At 50.8% G+C, this 14,551-nt stretch overlaps 1 long non-coding RNA gene across 1 annotated transcript; it reads right to left on the bottom strand.

Annotated features, from left to right (window-relative positions):
- Positions 1-1,678: 1,678 nt before the first annotated feature.
- LOC129653054 (uncharacterized) lies at positions 1,679-3,234 on the bottom strand. The gene is made up of 3 exons (XR_008714940.1): positions 3,098-3,234; positions 2,418-2,510; positions 1,679-1,982 (listed from the first exon to the last, which is right to left on the bottom strand). It is a non-coding gene; the product is annotated as an uncharacterized LOC129653054 (long non-coding RNA).
- Positions 3,235-14,551: the final 11,317 nt, after the last annotated feature.

Raw genomic sequence — 14,551 nt, 5'->3', positions numbered from 1 at the left:
GAGTACAAGAAACATGTTGACACTTCTTGATGTCAGGTTGTTGTCTGTCCATGTTAACAGGCACTGCTGTGATTGATATTACTTTCTTTTTTTTTCAAGATCACACACATACATGCACACACAGTTGATTTCCCCTCTGAAAGCCCTTGAAGGGAGGTAGATGACAGCTCCTTTCCTCTGAGCCCCGCAGACCACTCTGCAGCTAATGGACTGTCAGCCTGTTTCATTAAGGGCTCCAGACTGTGCAGGCTGGTGTAAAAGTAGTGCCTCTGGCAAGAACCTGGCACTTGGGTCTCAGCCAGTTGACATTTGTGATTTGCCCTTTTTCAAATTGGGACAGCCTTCCCAGCGTGAGGGACTAAGCCAGGATGCCAAACAGTGGTACAAACCGAGTCAGGTCCCCTGCTTGACAGCATGACAAGAGCCAAGCCTGGCTCTTCAGGAGGGCCCACAGACAGGTTCCCAGGGCCAGGGAAAGGTGGTACCGCGGGGCAAAGCCCCCACCACCCCGCCTTAGGTGCCACTGACCCACTTCAAGATGCAGGAGCTCCGGGTGGGTCCCCAGGGTCCTGAGAGGGACAGTGAGGGTCTTGATCACATGTGCTCAACCAGATTTCAAGGGTTAAAGGAAGATGCTCTGTGGCCCTCCTATGATGCTAATGTTGAGTTGGCCAGAACTTCACTGGAGTTTTTTGTAAGAAGGTACGGGAAACCTGGGGTTTCCCAGGTGACTTAGTGCTGAAGAATCTGCTAGGCAATGCAAGAGAGGAAAGAAATTCAGATTTGATCCCTGGGTTGGGAAGATCCCCTGGAGACAGAAATGGCTACCCACTCTTGTATTCTTGCCTGGAGAATCCCATGGACAGAAAAAACTGGTGGGCTATAGTCTACAGGGTTGCAAAGAGTCAGACACAACTGAACGCCTGAGCACACACACACAGCACCTGGGAACCCTGAGTGAACATTTTAGTCAACCCCATACATCCAGATAGGCAGCCCCTCTGTGTGCTGTGACTCCAGAGGCACCCTAAGTCCGCACCCCCTTACTCCTGCCATAGCCTTGTCCCTGTCTCCTAGCCTGCCTTAGGATTATCCCCCTTAGGGTCACAGGGGGTGTAACCGGGTGGGCCTGGGCATGGTGTGGGTGTCACACGCCTGTTAGTTTGTCAATTGTCTATTGTCAGCACCCCCAGGAGCTGGTAGGACTAGGGTACTTTATTCACCTAAGTCATCCCAAGCACAGGGCTTGGGGGCTCAGAGCAGGAGCTGAAGGACCGAGCCACCTCTGGGAGCAGCTGGACTTGTAGGGCTGACTGGCAGGTGTGAGAGTTCTGACCGTTCACATCAGCTGCCCCTGAGCAGCAAAGGGTTGGGAGGGGAAGGGAAGCTGGCAGTACCTCTTAAGATCTTTTAAGATCCAGCTCATCTTCCTGGTACACGTGCTGCGTGCTCAGTTGTGTCTGACTCTTTGCGATCCCACAGACTGTAGCCCACCAGGCTGCCCTGTCCATGGAATTCTCCAGGCAAGAATACTGGAGTGGGTTGCCATTTCCTTCTCCATCCTGGTACATGGAAGCCTCTAAATAAATAAATGTTTCCTGAAATACTTAGTGAATGACGGTAATAAAGCTATCATGTGCTAGGCATTATTCTCAAAGCTTAACTACATTATTATTATTTTAAAAATTATTCTTTTTTTTTTTATTTGTGGCTGTGCTGGGTCTTGGTTGCTGCGTGGGCTTTTCTCTAGTTGCGGGGAGCCGGGGCTACTCTCTCGCTGCAGTGCACGGGCTTGTCATTGCAGTGGCTTCTCTTGTTGGGGACACGGGCTCTAGGGTGCCTGGCCTTCCATAGTTGCAGCACATGGCCTCAGTAGTTGCAGCTCTGGGCTCCAGAGCACAGGCTCAATAGCTGTCATGCATGGGCTTAGTTGCTCCGTGGCGTGTGGGATTTTCCTAGACCAGGAGTTGAACCCGTGTTTCCTGCAATGGCAGATGGGTTCTTTACCACTGAGCCACCAGGAGAGCCCTAAATACATTCCTTTAAGCCCCAGAAAACCTCAGGAATGGTGTATTAAGATCTTTTTTTTTATCATGAGAGAGGAAGCTGAGGTTGAGGGAGATGCTTACATTTGCCCAGGGTCACCCAGCTAGTTGAGTTTCCTAGGTGGCGCTAGTGGTAAAGAGTCTGCCTGCTAATGCAGGAGATATAAGAGATGCAGGTTCGATCTCTGGGTTGGGAAGATCCCCTGGAGGAGGGCATGGCAACCTTCTCCAGTATTCTTGCCTGGAGGGTCCCCATGGACAGAGGAGTCTGGCGGGCTACAGTCCATGAGGGTCACACAGAGTCGGACGCAACTGTAGCGATAGCATGCTCACACACACCCAGCTGATAAGTGATAGGGCCATGGTTCTTACCTGAACTGCTTTGATGCAGGTTCTGCACCTCTTCTGTGTCTTTGCATATCCTGCAGTGCCTTGTACACTGGAGTCTCAGTTAATTGGTCTGCCCTGGGGAGTGGGTGGGTGGTGAGGGAGGGGGAAGCGAGGCTGGGGGTGTGGGTACCTGAGAAGGGAATTTTAGAAGCATCGAGAGTGACACAGTCTTCATCGCTTCCTCAGTCCCACCAATGTTCTTAGGCAGGGGCTCCTGGGGTGGCTCCCAAGAGTATGCAAGCGACCAGGCCGGCAGTGGGCCCAGCGAGGTGGCTCAGGGCTAAGGAGGTGGTTCCAGGTAGGACAGTGTGCTCCTTGCTGGTGGCGCTCTAACACAGGAAGCAGAGAGCCTGAGACCTGGCCGAAGAGTCAAGCAGTTGTACATAGAGGAGGTAGGTACCAAGGGTTGGGCACTGCCCTTGGCCTTGGCATTGGGCTGCTGCCCTCTGGTCTTCTAGGTTAGGAAGACCAGAGGGCAAACCCTCTGCCCTGTGCCCTCCAGCACCCCCAGGAGGCCAACTCTGTGGAGATAATAATTAAACCCACTTGTCTAACCTGCTCTGGCCGTGTGGGCTGAGGTTTCGGGTCAAATCTACCCCTGCCCGCCCACGATGACACGGGAAGGTCCTAAAATTTCTCCTCCTGTTCCCCCAGGTGCCTACCTCCATTTTCTCTGCTTCTTGCCGTCCTCACCCAGCCACTGAATCCGAGCGCTCACATCAGGAATGTGGGTGACTCTGCTTCCTGAGCATGCGGCTAGGGGAGACTTCAGTCTCTTCAGGCAGGCAGAGCCTCTCCCTGCCTTCAGGATGAGCAGCATCCGGAGCTGAGAGTTACATGTGTTTGCAATACAGTAGACTTACACTCTGTGTTCAGTGAGGAGAGGCTGATGCATGTCAATGGTCAACTAACCCCTGACAACCACAGCACATTGAGGGTAGACATGGGGTGCTGGATGGAACTGATCAGGAAGGCTTCCTGGAGGAGGTGATGATGAGTCATGATTAAGGCTTCCAGGAAGAGGTGGCCATGAGGGTGATGGTTTTCTCAAAAGCTTGAGGTGCTGGTGGACAGCTGTCCCCAATTTGCCTAGCTGGAGAAAGTCCCTGGGATGCTGCCCAAGAGTGCATGCGAAGTTTTCCCTAATCAATGTCATTGGCAACACAGCACACAATTGCAGCACTGAGGCAGGTGTGCTGAGGGCTGTCACATCACTGCCAAGGTCAAAGCCTGAAGAATGAGGAACCCTGACACCTCCTCACGGGGACACAAACAGGAGGGGAGGTGGGGTATTTAATCAGGCAAGGCTGCCAATACCTAATCAAGATGAATGGCCTTGAGAGAAAAGGCCCAGGGAAGGCATCGTGTTGGGAGAATGGGAAGACTGCCTTGCCCCAGGCTGCACTGAAACTGGGGGATAGCAGGTGAGGAGGAGCCCAGATGTGGGGTCAGAGGTCATCAGTGAGGGCCTTCTAGCCAATGCTTCTCCTGGCCAGAGACCTTCACTGAGAACCTACTGGGTGCCAACTCTGTCCTAGGATACAAGATAAATGGGTATGCCCTTGCCTTTTAGGCTCATAGTGAACTGGTGGGGAGCACACATACACGTTTTATTCTGACGTCATCCTGAGTGTCATAACAGAGGCACAAGAGCTGTGCAGAGATTAAATTCTCCACTCCCCACTGTCCCAGACTGATCAATTCACTGGTTAGGATAAAAGCCTCTTTCTCACCTCTGCTTCTCTCTGGCGCCACCTGCAGGCAGCTGTGTGAAGAGACAGTCAGTTACAGTTAAATGAGCAAGAATTATGTTCCAACCCTCCACTAGGCTCTGGGGTGTACTGGTGAGTGAGACCAGTTCCCTATCCTCAGGAATCTTACAGTCCAAGAGGAAAGACAGACAAACAAGCACTTCCGACATCACTCATGGAACTTCACTGTGAAACACTCATGGAGTCTGACAGTACTGGGTTTAATTCAGTTCAGGCTGTATCACTCACCCTATGGATGTGCTCAGCCAAGCCATGAGCTTCCAGTTCCTTTGCTACACAGGAAGATGATAGTATTTGCTTTGTAGGGTACTTTTGAGTTTAAATGAAATATGTTCAGAGCATACTTAGCATGGTACCTGGGATGTAGCAGGCACCTCTTGTTGTTATTTTGTTGTTAAGTCATGGTTGACTCTTTCCAACCCATGGACTGTAGCCTGCCAGACTCCTCTGTCCATGGGATTTCCCAAGCAAGAATACTGGAGTGGGTTGCCATTTCCTTCTTCAGGGGATCTTCTTGACCCTGGGATGGAACCCGCATCTTCTGCATTGGCCGGCAGATCCTTTATCACCGAGCCACCTGGGAAGCCCAGACATTTGTTAGAGTCCCCTTTCCTCTCTTACTGATGAATATTTTAGAGTGTGGTTGTTTCTGTATGATCTCAGACTTCCCCACTAAAGGGCAGAAGACCCACAGCTGACATCATGGTGTTCTTCACAGCGCTGGAGCAATACCTGGTACAGTCATTCATTCACTCAACAAACATTCACTGAGCATCTGATGAGTGTCAACTGAAGCTGTATGTGCTCAGTCGTGTCTGACTCTTTGTGACCCCATGGACTGTAGTCTGTCAGGATCCTTTGTCCTTGGGATTTTCCAGGCAAGAGTACTAGAGAGGATTGCCATTTCCTGCTCCAGGGTATCTTCCTGACCCAGGGATTGAACCTGCATCTCTTGCATCTTCTGCATTGGCGGCAGATTTTTTTACCACTGTTCCACTGGTAAGTGTCAGGTACTGTGTTAAAAGCTAAAAATACAAGGTGACCAAGTCCGTGCCCCACTGGGCTTATAAAATAGTAAGGGAGACTGAAGAGAAATGAAACTATTCATTGTGAAACTCTATGTGTGCGTTGGGGAGGGGATCCATTTAGTAATTTCCTGGGGGGGGCTCTGCTTTGGCACCCACACAAGGTTCTATGAGGAAACCCATTTAGAACCTTTGTCTCAGGAGATTGGAATCCCAGTGGGGTAACTAAGGGAAAGTTGGCCCTCCCCTACCAGAGCCTAGTACCCCTAGTACTTCTTCCTCAAGAAGCCTTTTGTCTGGTCTAAATGGCTTCCTCTTTGAATGCCCCATGGCACTGGGAGCCTGACCATTGAGAAGGTGCTAAGAGAGTATTGGATGGAGAGACAGATGGTCTTATGTACGGATGTAAGTGGCCTGTCATGCAGAGGAGCTTCAAGAATCTCTAAGTTTGGGACTTCCCTGGTGGTCCAGTGGTTAAGACTCTGGACCTGCCTGTCAATTCAGGGGACACAGGTTCGATCCATGTCAGGAAACTAGAGCCTGCATGCTGCAACTGAAGACCCAGTGCAGCCAAATAAATAAAGACTCCTCGTTTCCTTTGTGGGATGTGTGGGTTTGATCCCTGTTTGGGGAACTAGGATCCCTCATGCCACACAGTGTGGCCAAAAATAAAAAATCTCTAAGTTAAAGGAATTTTCAGGGCGTCATATTTCCTAAGTGCCGTGGGGAGTGATGCCCTCATCTCCTTGGGCTCCTGTCAGGGTTCAACCAGTGAAGGACATTCAGCAAACATCTGAAGTCTGTTTTACCAGGGTTGTCATTATATTAAAGAAAAAAACTTGCCCACATACATGTGTGTGCACCTGTGTACACGTGTGTATGTGTGTGCATGTGTATACATGCAGGGACACCCACTCCTCTGCTTCCTCACTGACAGGGCAGTTATTGCTCTGGGTGTTCAGGATGGGCTGAAAATTAATGAAACTCAATGCAATGAGCGACACCTTGTAAAACAATCTCAATTACCAGATAACCAATCTCCGTGCAATTCCAGAGAGGATAAAAGGAAACCACGGGGGCTGTGAGCAAATGATAGCCCTGAGCCGCTCGGGCAGAGCAGGGAGATGGAGCAGTCCGTTATCCTGCCAGCTCAGGACAGAGGTGGGGCATGGGGCGGGCTGCTTTCATGAGAAGAGCCATTCCTTTTCTGAGAAGGGACATCGGGGAGGTGTTGAGTGGATTAGTCAGGTGGGGAAGACTGCTGTGAAATCTGAGCCCCCAGCCCTCGGTTGCAAGCTAATCTTGTTCAGCCTGCGAGCTGGGAGAAGACCTGCTTCCTCAGGTGGGACCCCGCCCCCCACCCCCGGAGAGGCCAGGCCCTGCCCCAGACACCCCACTGCCGGCCGGGGAGATCTGCGCTACCCATTTTCCAGTCCCTTGCAGAGGGTCTGATCACCCAGTCTGGCTGGCTGCTCTTGGAAGTGGCCTGGGCTGCTGGGAGGAGGGGGTCTAAGCCGTGGGAGTGGTACAGTCCACACCGCCCAGGGGTACAGTCTCCATCCTCCAAGTTTACCACACCTTCTCTGGGAGGCTTTCCTTCCCACCTCCCCATGACCTTGAGACCGGTGCTTGCGCAAGGTCACAGGGTCACAGAATGGCAGATCCTCCACCTGAATCGGCTCTTTTACTCTACGCAGCGCTCATTTGGTTTAAAATCTTGTTCATTTTCAATGCTTCTCCTTACAAAGGCGGGGAGGGTGGTGGAAAGTGTGATGGGTTGTTTTTGTTTTTTGTAAACCTCATTTTCAATTTAAATCTCCTTTAAAATATGGAAAGAACCACAGCTGCTTCTCTCATCATTGTCTTCCTCTCCCATTCCCTTTCCTGCCTCTCCTCCTGCTTCCCTCCCTAACCCTTCTTCCAGCTCCCCCTGCACACGGGGCCTTCTCGAACTAGTTGCCCTGTGTTTATTGAAGGAGAGGTAGAAGAAGCAGGGTTGAGGGGCCCATCAGGGAGAGCATCTTGGGGTTACCACTGCTGAGAGGAGGATGGATGATTCTATTTGCTTTGTGCAGCCTGAGGTCATCTCAGCCGTCCCTCCAGTCTGGAACAGAAGCATGTCTCCTGCATCTTTGGCAGATATCATCTTTGGGCTGAACAGCCTCAGACAAAATTTCCTACCAAAACCCACACGGCAGTGCCTCAGGGCCCTTGTCCTCAATGCTTCTGCTGTCTGACCTGAATTAGGTTCACATCATCGGGCTTCCCGGGTGGCTCAGATAGTAAAGAATCTGCCTGCAGTGCAGGAGACCTGGGTTCGATCTCTGGGCCGGGAAGATTCCCTGGAGAAGGGAATGGCAACCCACTCCAGGATTCTTGCCTGGAGAATTCTGTGGACAGAGGAGCCTGGCGGGCTACACAGTACATGAACTCGCAGAGTCAGACACAGCTGAGTGGCTACCACTTTCACTTCACTTTCATGTGTGCATCACACGTGGGACTCATCTCAGTTCCAGGATGCAGTCATGATATGTGTCGTCCATCTCATAGATGAGGAAACCGAGGCTCCTGCTGCAAAGTTAAGCACCGTACTCTCAATATCCCTAGACAGATCCATCCTTGAGAGGTCACAGAGCCAGTGGCCAAGCTGGGATTAGAAGCCAAGTCCTTTGACTCCTCACCCAGTGCTCTTTCCACCAGGCTCTGTGGTGTGGACCAGCATCCTGACCTTGGTCCCAGCCTTGAGAAGGCAGCACCAAGATCGGAGGACTTGAGAGTCCCAACTTTCTTCTGAAGCAGAGGCCCAGCCCATGACAGAGATAAAAAGCAAGCTGAGAGGCAGGTCTGATCCTGCAGAGAGCAGTGATAGCTCCCCAGGTGAGGATAAAGCAAACAAGCAGGAGGCCGACGGGGAGATAATCTCAGAAATGATGGAGTGCCGGTTGCTTCTGCAACCGTGGGGCTGCATCTGGGCGCCTGTGCTGACATGAGCTCCGCCCCCGGATCCGCATTGTCACGAGCTTGTTGGAAAAACAGATGTTATTGTCCTCTGTTCCTGTCCCTTTATCCCTAATAGGCACTTAAGTGCAGAAGGGGGAACAGAGAAACCGAGACAGAATTGTGTGTCTATTTCAGGCTCTTTCTGGAAGGTTGAATTTCTGTGGGATTTGGAGTTTGGGATGGAATGGGTGCAGGAAGGACCTCCACCCTTGCCCTGAGTGGTCTGGGTCAGCCTTGGGGAGGAGCTGCCCTGGCTGAGGACTGGTTCCTTCCTTCTCTCTGAGGTCCACCACCTGGACTGGACACTTAATTGACATTAGGGAAAGGGATGATGGGGACCTCTGGTCTTCTGCCTTGACTCTCAGAATCTGGGAGGTTGGGTGGGGTCAAGGGGGCTTCCCGGCGGCTCAGTGGTAAAGAACCCTCCCGCCAATGCAGGAGACACAGGAGAGGCAGGTTCACTCCCTGGTTCGGGAAGATCCCCTGGAGAAGGAAATGGCAACCCACTCCAGTGTTCTTGCTTGGAGAATCCCATGGATAGAGAAGGCTGACAGGTTACATACAGTCCATGGGGTTGCAAAGGGTCAGACAGGACTTAGTGACTAAATAACAGCAGCAACATGAGGTCAAGAGCTGATGAGATCAAAGTCCTGGGTTGCATTTTTGTTTGGGATTCAACCATTCATTCGGTGATCTGCTGCTGAGCACATTCTTAAAGGCAGGACCCTACACGTGACAGCAGCATGCTGGTTTGCGGGTGAAAACTTTTCAAGGAAAGCGCAGTATATCCTCTTACATCAGGTCACCGTGGCTATGATTTAATGGAAGCTCAGAGGCTCTCCTGCACCTAAATAGCTCTGCAGCAACCTGCCTGGTGCCTCAGATTCCATCATCAGTCAGCCCTGTGAATGAAAGCGTTACATCTCCCAGAGGTCCTTGCTAAAATATAAGTGTGTAACTGAGGAGGGCTCACAGAGGGCAAAAAAAAATCTACCCGTCGCTATGGAGAACAGGCGATGGGGCCCAAAATGAGTGCTGTGTGAGATGGTAAGTTTTGATGGGAGACAGAAGAGAAGAGAATTGTCCAGCTCATGGGCTGCTGCCCTGGGAGGGAGAGCCTGAGGGGTTGGATGAGAGAATGAGGGATTTAGGGGAGTCAGTTCTCAGGGGGACCTGTTTCCATGCACCACTGGTCGCCCCATTGTTTTTAAAAAATAAAGATTCAACTCAGGCTTTATTTATTTATTTACTTTTGCCTGTGCTGGGTCTTCACTGCTGCACGGGCTTTTCTCTAGTTGTGGTGAGCGGGTGCTACTCTCTTGTTTTGGAGCATGGGCTCTAGGGCTCAAGGCTTCAGGCTCAGCAGTTGTGGCCATGGGCTTAGTTATTCCATGGCATGTGGGCTCTTCCTGGATCAGGGATCGATCCCATGTCTCCTGCAGTAGTAGGCAGATTCTTTACCCCTGAGCCACCAGGGAAGCCCCCATTCTGCTTTGAGACTGACAGTACAAGACTAAAGAACTATCCTAGCCCTTCTGCACCTGTTTGGAGTATGGGGAGAACTTTAAATGCTCTGCTGACCCCTCTGTCCCCACTGGTGCCTCCTCCACATTTCAGTGGGATAGATGGGGCAAAGAAGGGGCGGATGGAGGCCCCAGTGTCCTGTCCATCCCCCATGACCCTGAAGCCTCACCTGGAGCCACACCATACTCTCTGCCTGCCTCCTCCCCTACTGGGGTCCAGGGGCTGATTACAGGTGAGCTCAGGCCCCCAGCCAGGGGTTTCCCAGGGTGGCAGAGAGCACCCTGGTCCACCTGGACAACTTTGATGAAAGAAAAGAGAGCCTAATCCTTGAGTGGGATCTGGGGAGACCCTGTTCTGCCATCCTCCCTACCTGATGGGTATTAGGGAGCTAATTAACTGGGGATGAGCCCACCCAGCAGAGATGCCCTTTGTAACCTCTTATTACTTAATATTCAGAACCTCTTTCACCTCCCTGTAGCAGAACTTCTAAAAAAAGTCACATAATAAAGCACATTAGAATTCATCTGAAATGGTCTCCATAAAGATGGTTATTATTGCCTAGTGATGATTCTTGGTGAGCGCGCAGGCTCACTGAACATCAGAGCTGAGGGAGGGCTCACCCCTCCCCCTGTAGCCCCTTTGTCCTGCTCTAGGAAGCCCTCAGAAAGGGTCTCTCACCCTCCCCTCCTCTCTTTGTCTCTGCCAGCTCGCCTAACTTCCACACTGTCCAATAGCTTGCCATGCTTTCCAAGTGACAAGGGTTGGATGATGACTGCTGTGCAGGAGAAAATGGAAGGAAAGTGGCCTCAAAGGCTTGCTCACCTCCAGTCACTCCTTCCCTCCTCTCACTCTTCTGCCCACCCCTGCTGCCACCACACCTGCTCCCATGCTCGGGTCTGGTGCAGCAAAAGGGGTGCTCTCTGGAGCAAAGGGCTTTGCCCTAAGGATGACAGTCAAGGACTTAGGATGGAGAGGAGCTCTGAGAAGCCGAAAGACCATTTCCCTGTCCCAAACAAGGCCCCTGATCCTACAGCCCTGAAGGTGGTAATGATGCCTTAGTCATGACCCAGGTTTGGGACCTGGGCACAGATGGGTCTTCTGAAAGCATTTTCTCTACAAATATACATTTCAAAACTAATCTATGGGACTTCCCTGGTGGTCCAGGGAAGCCATTGCAATGAGAAGCCCTCACACTGCAACGAAAAGTAGCCACCACTCACTGCAACTAGAGAAAGCCTGTGCACTTAGCATGGCTAAGTCTCCATGCTCCCAGTGCAGGGGACTCGGGTTCCATCCCTGGGCAGGGAACTAGATCCCACATGCTGCAACTAAAATGTCCCATGTGCTGCAACTAAGACCTAGTGCAGCCAAATAAATACGTAAATATTTTAAAAACTAATCTATGGTGTCAGAAGTCAGGAGCATGGTTGCCCTTTATGGAGAGGCATGGATCAGAGGGGGCTTCCTGGTGCAGACTACACAGGTGCATTCACTTTGGGAAGATTCACTGAACTATGTATACCTTGCTGTTGCTGATGCTAAGTCACTTCAGTCGTGTCCAAGTCTTGGTGACCTCATGGATTCTAGCCTGCCAAGCTCCTCTGTCCATGGGATTCTCCAAGCAAGAATACTGGAGTGGGTTGCCATGCCCTCCTCCAGGATATATATATACCCTTACAATTTGTGAGTTCTTCTGAATGGACATTACATCTCAATAAAATATTTACCCCCAAAGCCCTTTGTCAAGTAGAGATTGTTAATACTACCATAATTATATCCCTGAAATAAAATAATTGAAATAATTGCTGTGAGGGTGGAATGGAACAAGTAGTCAAAAGCAGTGGATAATCCACAATTATTTTGGATTTGGAACTGGAATGAGCACCTCACGCACAACATGCACTTGTTTGGAATGTATTTACTTCTGTGTGTGTGCTTTTGTTACTATTAAAATTAATTGTAATACCACTCACCCCTGCGGCTGAGATGGCCCAGAAGCATCCCCTGGGGCACTGAAGTCCGATGGAGGCAGGATTAAGACTGTGACGTGAAGACTTCCCTGGTGGTCCAGTGGTAAAGAATCAGCCTGCCAATGCAGGGGACACGGATTCAATCCCTGGTCTGGAAAGATCCCACATGCCATGGAGCAACTAAGCCCGTGCACCACAACTACTGAGCCTACCCTCCAGAGCCCTTGAGCCACAACTACTGAGCCCAGGTGCCTAGAACCTGTGTTCCGCGACAAAAGAAGCCACTGCAATGAGAAGCCCTCACACAGCAACCAAAAGTAGCCACCACTTGCTGCAACTAGGGAAAGCCTGTGCACACAATGAAGACCCAGCGCAGCCAAAATAAATTAACTAATTTAAAAAAAAAGAGCGGATATGTGTATACAGAGGATGAAATGGTTGGATGGCATCATCGACTCAATGGACATGAGTTTGAGCAAACTCCAGGAGATAGTGAAAGACAGGGCAACCTGGCATGTTGCAGTCAGTCCAGGGGGTCACAAAGACTCATACAAGACGGTGGTTGAACAACAGCAACAATGTATATGTGTATAACTGGTTAACTTTGCTGTACAGTAGAAACTAACACAACATTGTAAATTAACTACATTCCAATAAAATTTTTAAGAAAGAGTTTGATGTGGGTCATCTCCTCTCCCCACCTGCTGTCCCCTCCCTTAGCGTTGGGTGTGGTCACTGTTCATGTCACTGCAATGCACATTTCATTCCTGCTTTGGTGGATACCAAAGTCAGGTCTTCAGTGATTGCCATCTCCCCTTGGCATGAAGGATCAGGAAGAAACTGTCCATTGGAGGGGGGCCCGAGAGCCTGATCCCAGACTGGTGACTATGGCACCCTGTTTGGGACAAGCCCCCTTCCTGTGGCAGGTCCCCTTCGCAGGGTGCTTTTGCCCCACTCTTCTCGTCATGATGCAGAGCCTCCTACCCAGTCCCTTAAATCTGAGTCGATCCTTGACTTACTTTGACCAATAGAGGAAAATGGAAAGGAAGCTGTACACTGTCCCAGCCCAGACCTCGACAGGTCTTCAGCTTCTGTTCTCCTCCTTCTGGGCGGATAGCCACATGAAGGAGGCAGGTCCGGCCTCCTGAAAGGAGAGAGGCTGCATGAAGCAGAGAGGAGTTGTCCAAGCTGAGGTCCCCAGACCACCCAGCCGGCAGCCTGCACCAACCACCGGACATGTTGGTGAGGCCAGTTTTATTTTTAAAATTTTTTATTCGTTTATTTTTTGCTGTGCTGGGTCTTCCTTGCTATGCACGGCTTTCTCTAGTTGCGGTGAGTGAGGGCTACTCTCTAGTTGCAGTACTCGGGCTTCTCATTGTGGTGGCTTCTCGTGTCGTAGAGCATGGGTTCTAGGTGCACCAGCTTCAGTAGTTGGGGTGCACAGGCTTAGTTACCCCATGGCATGTGGAATCTTCCAGGACCAGGGATTGAACCCACATTCCCTGCTTTGCCAGGCAGGTTCTTAACCACTGGACCACCAGGGAAGTTCCAGGCCAGTTTTAGACCCTCTGTTCTTCCCAGCCACCAGCTGACTGCACAGGAACCCAGAAAAGATTGGCCCAAGTCATCCACCCACAGAATCACGAGCAAACACCTCCGTTGTTGTTCCAAGTCACTAAATTTTGGGGTGGTTTGTCACATGGCAATTCATAATGGATGCAGTTGCTAATGCCCCCACCTGAGCACCTGCTGGCCAATGCCAGCATCCCAGGGACAAGACTGTGCCCCCAGGGCTGTCCATTCTTCCATACGCAGGCCCCAGAAGCAACTCTTTGCCCAAGATTTCTTTCTTTGTGCCTCCCCACTGGTTTCCAGGGCAGACACGGCAAGTGCCCATTGCTCTTTATTAGTTTAATATATGTTGAAGCCTCCAAATGGATGCTGGGGCCCAGGTGGAACAGATGAAATGTGACTAAGTTCTAGGGGGATGATTGATAATGAGTAGGGACTGGAAAATCAATTGTGTTAATTCCTGGTCTGTCACTGGGACCGAGAATTAATGAGAAAATCTGTCTAACTTAATGGTATTTACACATTATACAGAGTGTGATAAAATTGTCCACAGGTGCTGCCTGGCATTCCAATTACATAAGGCCTGCAAAGCCTGAGGGGCCAGCAGGTCTGAGCTGTCGAAGACCTGGGCCAGGCATGTAGAGACTTACACAGATGCCCCAACTACCACACTAACCTCTCAATGGGTCCAAGGCCTGGCATGGGCCTCACTGACATGACTGGTCCCTGCCTGGTGTGGGCCATCCAGCTGGCAATGTCATAAGGATGTGCTGGAGGGCACATTTATGAGCCTGCTTTGAAGATAACCACTCCAGAAGCCATGTGGCCAGCTGGACCACAACCAGGGATGGGTTCTGTCTTATGTGTTGGCATGATTTGAGAGACACAGATGGTCCTTCTGGCCCTAGCCCTCTGGCCCCAGGGTCAGTCAGCACTAGCCTGTCTGACACCACAGCCATGGACCAGTCACTATTGGAAGATGCCTTGAAAAGTCTCATAGAAACTGATGGAAAAGACTGCCTCGGAGTCTGAGTGTCTGCTTCCCTGAAATTCTGTAGAAGGGCTTGTCCCCACTAGGGCTATCAGGGAGGTATCCCCGAGAACCCCCAATCCCTGATATTCACACCCTTATATGGTCTTCTTTCATATTGAATGAGGGTTCAATAAGATATTATAGAAATTACTGTGACTTCTGAGGCCAGTTCAGAGACTTCCCTGGCGGTCCAGTAGTTAAGATTCCACCCTTCCAATCC

The sequence above is a fragment of the Bubalus kerabau genome, chromosome 5, assembly GCF_029407905.1.
Source record: "Bubalus kerabau isolate K-KA32 ecotype Philippines breed swamp buffalo chromosome 5, PCC_UOA_SB_1v2, whole genome shotgun sequence".
Lineage (NCBI taxonomy): Eukaryota > Metazoa > Chordata > Mammalia > Artiodactyla > Bovidae > Bubalus > Bubalus kerabau.
The sequence above is the reverse complement of the archived record's forward strand: the minus strand, read 5'-3'. Positions and strand labels throughout refer to the sequence as shown.